The 8,298-nt window shown below is 40.0% G+C and overlaps 2 pseudogenes; one reads left to right on the top strand and one right to left on the bottom strand.

The window, feature by feature from the left end:
• Positions 1 to 734: 734 nt before the first annotated feature.
• Positions 735 to 3,393, bottom strand: LOC137728503 (pyruvate dehydrogenase E1 component subunit beta-3, chloroplastic-like; annotated as a pseudogene).
• A 1,233-nt stretch (positions 3,394 to 4,626) lies between these two features.
• Positions 4,627 to 7,523, top strand: LOC148693834 (uncharacterized; annotated as a pseudogene).
• Positions 7,524 to 8,298: the final 775 nt, after the last annotated feature.

Below are 8,298 nucleotides of genomic sequence, written 5' to 3'. Positions count from 1 at the left end.
AGAAAGAATGTTTAGTTGAGTAGAAAAATTAAAAAGTGCTTCTAGGAGTTTCTGAATGTTACTTTTTCAGGAAACACTTTCAAGTGTTTGAAATTTTGGTAAAATTTTGAACATACTTATAATAGAAGGGCTAATGATGAAAATGTTTTCCATAGAAGCAAATTCCAAACAAATCCAAAATGTCCCCAACAGAACATACCATGAGGAAACAAGGGTGAAAATGTTCATGTAATTTTTCCTTCATTTTTTCTCAAATCATCTAACTACAACATTAATGTCCGGTACTGAAACTAAACTACTTGAATTTGCTTGTGTAGTGAAAATGTTTGGGGTAGAATGTTCCTAATTTCAGAGGAGCAATGAAACACTCACCAGAGTTGCATTTTGATGCGAGTTTGATTCCCACTAATCCTTCTCACCTTAACATTTAATAATTTAATCTAATAATATCGCTTGTCAAAAAAAAGAAAAGAAAAAAAAAATAAATAAAAGATTGGAACCCCACACTCAATTTAGCAATTGACCCATCTCTTACATGGGTAAATTTCAATTGCTAATCCTTAGTTCGAAGCTTCCTACAGGTTAAATGCGATCTTATACATGCGATTATGATTAATAAAAAACCAAGCTTGTACCACTTTGAACAGTTTCAAATTCGGACAACACAAAACTGCTAACAAAGTCTGAAACTAACTGGAGATTGCTAGAAAAGCTGCTCAAAAAGAGGGGTAACTTCATGCTGCTGCAATTACCCACTGGCAGAGCTGCTCAACCGCCTTCACAATCTGGGCAGGTTGAACAACAGTCACTTCCTCCAATGTTGCAGCATATGGAGTGGGCACATCCTGCGAAGACAAGCATATAATAGGGGCATCTAAATAATCATGGATGTTCTCAGTGATCGCGGCTGTCAAACTAGCACCAATTCCACCCGTCCGCATGCACTCCTCCACAATCAGCACGCGGTGTGTTTTCTTCACTGAGTTCCCGATGGTGTGAAGATCAAAGGACTTCAACGACCTAATATCAATCACTTCGGGATCGTAACCCTTGTTCACCAAAGTTTTGGCAGCCTGCATTACATGGTACCTCATCCGAGAATATGTCAAAATAGACACATGGTCCCCGGGCCTGACCATCTCGGCTTCCTCGAGATTGCACACATACTCTTCATCTGGAATTCTATCCTTGAGATTGTATAGCAACACATGCTCAAACAGAATCACTTCGAATGGCAGCTTTCGTCAAGCCTTTAGCATTGTAAGGGGTCGAGCATGCAACCATTTGGATCCCGGGAATAGATTGAAAATAGGACTCAAGACGTTGCGAGTGCTCAGCCGCAAGTTGGCTTCCCACTCCACCCGGGCCACGGATAAACTACTGGGATTTTAAACTGACCACCAGAAGTGTAGTGGAGCATGCCACAGTTGTTGGAGATATGGTTAAAAAGCTAGAAGGAGAAATCCCATGTTCATACCCTCAATAAGTGGTCTGAGACCAGTCATGGCAGCTCCAACACCCAAACCCGTAAGGGCATTCTCAACAATAGGTGTGGAGCCAAAAATAATCAAGAGGCGACACGTGAATTTTTAGGTGAAAATGACAAAACTACCCTCGAGGCACACCGGAATTCCTGCGCTCGAGTAGTGGACAATCATCCCTCAATCAAGTCAAAAATGCCCAAATAGGTATTTATTTATAACCTATTTCATCCGTCCCTCATCATATCTTCTCCACAAGGTAACTCCTATATCATTCCTTTTTTTATTATATTAATTAGCCAATTAATTGATTAATTATTCAATTAGTTAGCTAATTAAACATAAATCATGAACCTAACCCACAAATTCATCCATGTGGTGGGTTCGTCCTCTCCCAAGGGGGCCGGCCACACCCCTATATAAAACCTCACATTATCTCCAAAACTCAATTACAATTCTCTTGCTAAATTCTCTAAATTTTCCGAACACTTTTCCCTCAAAATTCTAACTTTGGCATTAGAGGTTCTTCGGCCAAAGCTCCCCACCCCATTCATCGTGGGCGCGTGAGGCTTTTGGCCTTGACCTAAGGTGTTATTTGTTTTGTAGGTGCAATTTTGTCCAAAATCAAGGATGAAAAAATTTGCATCCACAATAGGAGTATCAGGAATCCTGAGATCCCCATACTTATCAGCCAGGCCCTTGGTCACCTTGTACGATCCTCCATAGTGGCCGACATCTTCACCCATTACACAAACAGTGGGATCCCTAGCCATTTCTTCTTCCAATCCTTCTCGCAAGGCTTCAAAAAGCAGAAGTTCATGCCTAAGGGAAAGAATGTGTTTATGTTGTTAATTCCCTCCTCAACGAGTAACAGATGAACCAAATAACCAACAAATCAATACAATGAAACTACAATTGCGGTTTCATAAGATGCACCGGGGTAATGCATAAGACCACATGCAGTAGAGAGGGTGGAAGAGAAAGTAAAATTAATACATTTGATGATTTCAAAAGATAAGTTAACGTAAAAGGAAACATCCAGTACGACTTGTAACATTCCATTTATCTAATTTAAAAGTCACTATTAGACAGTCTCCAAATTTAAAAAACGCTTCCTTGCACATCAAGCAACTCGAGTTCACAGGATGCACGTCAAGTTTCGAAAGAAAATTTCAAAATTCCTTGCCTACACACGATAGAGATGCAATTCTCATCTTGCTTTACACACTGTTTTCACAATCGCTTCAATTATTCTCTAGAAAATTTGAAGGAGCACGTACGGAAAACAAACTTAATAAAAAAAAAATCGTCAATTTCACTAAAAAAATTCCAGAAACTGCATTAGAATTAGTAGTCAGCCAAGGTGTAAGCTATACTCGTAGCGGTCTACATATCCACACCAAATTAATTTCACTTGACATTGAATTGCATCCAAAAGCTATAAGGGAAAAGAAGATGATTAATTAACTGCAACAGCATTGGTAATCAGCTGATCAGCCAGGCGAGCTCTCGAATACGAACCCGACCTGACCCCGGCATCAGACCTGACAACAAACAAGCTCGCCTTCCTCCCTGAATCACATAAAAAGAAAAACAAAAATTGGCAAAATTTAAAAAAAATAACGGCGCCGGAGACGGAAGGGCAAAAAAGAGGGGTACCGGACCCGGGAGGGATCTGCGAGAACGTAGGTGGAGCTTCCCGGAATTGGAGGAGGAGACCGACAGAGCAGCGGCGGCTCCGAAGCACTGAGAGACGGTGGCCATCGGGAAATTTCTCAATTTGGTTCTCGAAATTCAACACTGAATTCCGAGAAATCCCAATTCGATTGGGGAAATTGGAGCCAGTGAAGTGCAATGGGAGCGAGAGAGGAAGCTTATATGAAGGAGGGATTGAGAAATGGGTGTGGCGATTTAACTGTGAGAGACTCTTGCGTTTCGCGGTTGCCTGTTGGTTAAGCAACCGAACAAATGGCTCGTTCATGTCACGTGCTGCTCACGCGATACGTTGCTTGATGGAATCGGACGGCTCAAAAGTTTATTTGGTTATAAATGGGCCGGCCCGCCGCCGTTTCAGTAGTGGGCTTTTCGATTTGAACGACTCAAGTTTATTTGGTTTTATTTAGCTATTTAGAATTATTTCATGAAATTAATGTTGACACGATAAAGAATTAACGATAAATTGTAAGTTGACAAAAAGTCATGGAGAGTCTCATTTTGAAAAAATCTATTGACAAATAAAACCGTTGAATTTTCTAGAGATATGTAAGCTTTGTAATTTGTTTTCATATTCTCAATTTCAGTTCTTGATTTTTTTTCTCATTTCTCAATAATCATAACTCTAAGTATTTATTAATGTACATTGTCCATGATAAAATCAGCGGAAGTCCAGGGCCATTAATAACATGTAGAAATTTACAAGATTCACTAAACCGAAAATTCAATAAGTAAAGTAGAACCAGTCACCCAATTCAATTCACTTTAATGTGTGATTATTAGGTCGTTGGAAATCCATAGTTGAGAATTCGTCACGTCGGAGAGTCGTTGAAATGCTCTATTGCAGATGTTGTAGCAGGGCCAATTGCTACAACTCTTGTCGGCTCCCACTCTCATTTGCGCCTGCAATACACTTGTCAAACACAACAAGAACAAAAAAAAAAAAAAAAAAAAGGGTTAATCTCAGTTTACTGTTATAAAATTTCTTGGTTTTCAACATTTGATACATCAAGTTTTTTTCGTCTCAATTTGGTACCTCACATGTCAAACACAACAAGAGGAAAAAAAAAAAAAAAGGTTAATCTTAGTTTACTACCCTGAAATTTCTTGGCTCCCACTCTCATTTGCGCATGCAATACACATGTCAAATACAAAAAGAAAAAGAAAAATATGAGAACATAACTGACATCACGTTAACATCAACCTTGCTTGCTAGTTCAATGTCATACTTGAGATGCTTGAGTTTTGAACTAGCAATATTTGGCCCACCACTTGCCCTTGTCCTTTTTGGGGTTTAGAGGGTATGCGGTCGTTAATATGTCTCATCACCTTCGTCTAAAAAAAAATTTAAAAAATAAAATTTTTTTTTTCAGACCAACCAATCCCCTAAAATTGAAATAAAAGAAAAACAGAGGAAAAGGGCGCGTGAACAATGGAGCTATTCTATCTGTTATGCTCAAACCTCTCCACCTTGCTCACTTCCCTCTCTCTCGAGAAATTTTTCATTGTGACGGGAATACGGATAGTACATCACGTGTTTTTATGTAAGTGGTGGGAAATTTTATTTTTTAAGTTATTAATTTTTTTAACACATAAATCTCACCATTTGTATAGTGCTACGGGGTGTATCATCTCGTGTGCCGGTCACACTAAAAAATCTCTCTACTCTTTCCCTCCTCCTCCTTTTCGACAACCTCATTTGGCGCTTCTCTTCACGCGCCGTTTCTTCCTCTTCCTCTTCCACCTTCCTCTACGAAAGTACTGTCTGGCACGAGCGCCTCTGTCACAACTCGACCCAGGCCCTCACCACATCTCGGGCCGGGATGTGACAATTTGGTATATGAACCAATCCCTGGTCGGATTTGTGTCGACGAGGACGTCGGGCCCCTAAGGAGGGTGGATTGTAACATCCCACATCGCCCAAGAAAGTGGATCTTGTAAGCCTTATATCTATATTCTCATCCCTACCTAGCACGAGGCCTTTTGGAAGCTTACTAGCTTCGGGTTCCTTCGGAACTCTGAGGTTAAGCGAGTTGCGTGCGAGAGCAATCCCATGATGGGTGACCCACTGGGAAGTTCTCGTGTGAGTTCCCAGAAACAAAATCGTGAGGGCGTGGTCGGGGCCCAAAGCGGACAATATCGTGCTATGGCGCACTACTCGCTTAACTTCAGAGTTCTGATGGAACCCGAAGCCAATGAGCTCCCAAAAGGCCTTGTGCTAGGTAAGGATGAGAATATACATATAAGGCTTACAGGATCCACTCTTCTGGACAACGTGGGATGTTACAGCCTCCGTCCCGTTCACCACTCTTTTCGCTATGTCGTCCGCTACGCGCTCATTGACCTGGACCACACCCCGCAGCCTCTCCCCAACCACCTATCCGCCGAGGAAGTTTGCTGCATTGCCGGCACTGACGGCTGAACGTAATTATTAGCTTAACTATCATTGGGTTTTGGTTAATTAAACTGTTAGAAATTAATGTGTTAGTTGATTAATTTGGTGTGTGGTGAACAATTAGTTTGCTTTAGACAATAAAGGAGGATTTTGTCCCCTCTTCTCACATTTTGTTTTTTGTCTTATTGTTTTTATAAAAAAAATCAATATAATATGTTGATGTGACTAAATCGTAACTGTTCAAATAGAAGGAGAGAGAACGGGAAAGAGATTATGAGGGGAGAGAATCCTCCTCCTTTAACAATTCCGCGAAGTGTGGGATATGAACAGAACCCACTGAGCTTGTACTACTGCTATGATGTTGGTGACCGGCTTTTGAAAAAGTGCATTGCTGAGGTTTGCTTTTTTACTTTGCCGCTCGATTATGTTTAATTAGATATTGAAGACTTACCTGTGAATCACAGTTCGATATGCGTGTATATTTATTTATTCGATGTTGATCCTGTTGAATGATGATGTGTATCTGAATTTAGGCAACAACACACCATGAGGAGAAAGAGTGACATTTGTGTTCAACCCGAATTCTGACTTAGTGGCAAAACCATTACATGTCAGCCCTTTCATGGTATGTTACTGTTTTTTTGTAGTAATTTGATGTGCCTTACTGATGTTTGACACTTCTTGGTATTTTTGAACTGATTCTGTTTTGAAATGGATGAATTTATCCATGGCTCTTGTTATAATGTTATGTCATTCGTTAGTAGTAGCGTTGATTGATTGAAATGGCAGTGTACTGATTCGGAAGATTAGATACACAATGGATGAAGGGTGCATTGAAATAGGATCCTTCCATGTTCTGACTGGAGAGGGAAAATGCGCAAAAAGCGCGTTGTGCATTTTGAAGCTGGATATAAAGGAAGCTGGGAACGGTTTTTGGAATTCCTCACAAACGGGGTTGTAATTCCTGGCTTCTGATAGATGTTATCTTGTTGGTACTAGGGCAATGTGTAGGAATTTCACTCGTTCCATTCTCATCAATCGGAAGAAAGTGTTTCTGAAAACTCTGTGGTCAATTGAATTGTCAACTGTTGTGATCAACCATTTTAACTGAGTTTTACTGATAAGTCATGCATTTTTTTTTTATATTGTTTTTAGGCTTTGTTCACTATGCAGATATTAACTTAATCCCAAATCTAGTGAGCAAGAAGATTTCCAAAATCTATTAAGCAAGAAGATTTTCGCGCTTTTGAGAAACCGCTTATGACATTAATTTGCCGGATATGTTGGGGAATTGGAGTATCAGAGCAAATGCTCCCGCAGATGATCTATTTGTTTCAATCTCAGTTCAACACCCAAACCTTGGCAATTATCTCACAGCTACCCTAAAAGCCAAAAGAGTATCCTCATCTTTGGCGTCTGATCACGCACTGTTTTTCTGGTGGATGCCGCATAAAGTTGCAGTGTGGATATATTGGCATGTAAGTATAGTTTGTTAACTGCTTTATTTGGTCTTGCTCGGTTGCTAAATGCGGTCGCTAAAACTTAGGAACTCAGTCAAGATTTTGTTGGAAAATTTAATATTATTTTTATTATATCAAATTAATTAATTGAATGGAAATTAGAAGTTTTGGTACGTGATCAAAAACTTCAATGCTGTCAGGCTGTTGGATTTGGATAAACCGCATCTGCAACCCAAAGGAAGTCGTCAAGGATGTATAGCTAACGGGAAAAGTGAGGCTCGTTTTTGTACATGGAGAGACGCTAAGTGGCCTTGGTCTTGACTCCCAAAGTGTGGCAAAGAAGTTTGGTGCTTCTGTATCTGCCTACGCATCCACATAAGTTCAGCTCGCTCCTGAACATGAGCTGCCTCATACTCACACTTCATATGCCATGTACTATGACTCTTAATCAGTCTGTAGTTTCATATTTTTTGATGGGCAGCCTAAAATGCCTTGGAAACCAAGGGTCTTAATTTTTCAAAGCAGCAAACAAGTGAAAGAAATATTTGAGGAAACGAGTTTATTCTCGTGAGGAAAATGTTTGGTTGCTTGTATGGACGGAGTCATTTGTCTTTCTATACAAATTACAGTTTAATATGTGTACATAAACTTAAGAGTTTAACATTTTGTATTTTTATCGAGTTTGCTTTTTTTTTTTTTTTTTTTGTTGAAATTGCGAGACTATGGTTGACATGTAACAAGGAATAACTTGTGCAAAGGAGCCAAATAGTATTCACCAATTAAAAAAAAAAAATTAATATATCTACATGTTGACCCTAAAAACTATCAAGCTTACATGGCACATAGGTCGAGTAATCAATAAACTAATTACGTCATTTGGTTGTGTGCGGGGCGTGCCAACTCGTCAGCTGAGCTCAGCCGGGGAGTAAAACGTGTTGATGTTGCGTTGAGCGCACTGCTGACTTCTTAATCTTGCAATTACTGCCGAGGAAGGAACACATCTCGGCCTTTGGGTTCTAGAGCCTGAAGACAAGGCTGCTAGTTTTGCGAAGTTCAATATCAAATTCAGCTTTTAATGTGCCGAATATAGTAATCTGTAACACCTTACTTCGCCGACAAGGCTAATGAAATGACCTCTGCCAATAAGGACTTGAAAATCCTTCTTGACCGAGACTTGGATAGATAACCAGTCGGCCTCGACGCAGTGCTGTTTATCCAAACTGAAGGTTCTCCGCAGTCGGCTGATTCT

Source organism: Pyrus communis, chromosome 10 (genome assembly GCF_041283825.1).
Source record: "Pyrus communis isolate YQ-2024b chromosome 10, ASM4128382v1, whole genome shotgun sequence".
Classification (NCBI taxonomy): domain Eukaryota; kingdom Viridiplantae; phylum Streptophyta; class Magnoliopsida; order Rosales; family Rosaceae; genus Pyrus; species Pyrus communis.
Note: the sequence above shows the minus strand (reverse complement) of the source record. Positions and strands in the feature narration are given on the sequence as shown.